At 50.1% G+C, this 987-nt stretch overlaps 4 non-coding genes across 4 annotated transcripts; all 4 read right to left on the reverse strand.

The window, feature by feature from the left end:
* Positions 1-174: 174 nt before the first annotated feature.
* On the reverse strand, positions 175-254 carry Pmar_PMAR020964. The gene has a single exon. It is a non-coding gene; the product is annotated as a tRNA-Leu (tRNA).
* A 121-nt stretch (positions 255-375) lies between these two features.
* On the reverse strand, positions 376-455 carry Pmar_PMAR020965. Its single transcript has one exon. It is a non-coding gene; the product is annotated as a tRNA-Leu (tRNA).
* A 187-nt stretch (positions 456-642) lies between these two features.
* Positions 643-722, reverse strand: Pmar_PMAR020966. The gene has a single exon. It is a non-coding gene; the product is annotated as a tRNA-Leu (tRNA).
* Positions 723-909: 187 nt separating this feature from the next.
* Positions 910-987, reverse strand: Pmar_PMAR020967. Its single transcript has one exon. It is a non-coding gene; the product is annotated as a tRNA-Leu (tRNA).

Consider the following 987-nt stretch of genomic DNA (forward strand, 5'->3'; position numbering starts at 1 on the left):
CTATTCATAGCCGAGGTGAATGCATCGCTCTGCCAAACCAGAGGACACAAAAATGGGTTGAACGGTTTCTGCGAGGTGCGATGGCGCAATATCGATCAGAAGGTTTTGATCTTGCACTACCTCGCTTCTGAAAAGGTCTGGGTTCTCAATATAACACCAATCAGGTATATAGACTGACAGCTGTGGGGTTCGAACCCACGCCCTTTCGGACTGGCGCCTTAAGCCAGCGCCTTAGACCACTCGGCCAAACTGTCGGTGAGTGCTTCAAAAATCATAGCGGAGAAGATGCGTTACACTATAGGACATGACACAAAAACGGTTTCGAACCGTTTCCGCGGAATGCGTTCTTCATCAAATCACACGAAAAGAAATTTCTAACAGCTGTGGGATTCGAACCCACGCCCTTGCGGACTGACGCCTGAAGCCAGCGCCTTAGACCACTCGGCCAAACTGTCGATGAGTGCTTCAGGATTCATAGCCGAGGTGATGCATCGCTCTGCCAAACCAGAGGACACAAAAAATCGATTGAACGGATTCTGCGAGGTGCGATGGCACAATATCGATCAAAAGGTTTTGGTCTTGCACTACCTCGCTTCTGAAAGGGTCTCGGTTCTTAATATAAGACCAGTCAGGTATATAGGCTGACAGCTGTGGGGTTCGAACCCACGCCCTTTCGGACTGGCGCCTTAAGCCAGCGACTTAGACCACTCGGCCAAACTGTCGATGAGTGCTTCAAAAATCATAGCGGAGAAGATGCATCGCTCTGCCAAACCAGAGGACACAAAAAATCGATTGAACGGATTCTGCGAGGTGCGATGGCACAATATCGATCAAAAGGTTTTGGTCTTGCACTACCTCGCTTCTGAAAGGGTCTCGGTTCTTAATATAAGACCAGTCAGGTATATAGGCTGACAACTGTGGGGTTCGAACCCACGCCCTTTCGGACTGGCGCCTTAAGCCAGCGCCTTAGACCACTCGGCCAAACTG

The sequence above is a fragment of the Perkinsus marinus genome, assembly GCF_000006405.1.
Source record: "Perkinsus marinus ATCC 50983 genomic scaffold scf_1104296954206, whole genome shotgun sequence".
In the NCBI taxonomy this organism is placed as follows: Eukaryota; Perkinsozoa; order Perkinsida; family Perkinsidae; genus Perkinsus; species Perkinsus marinus.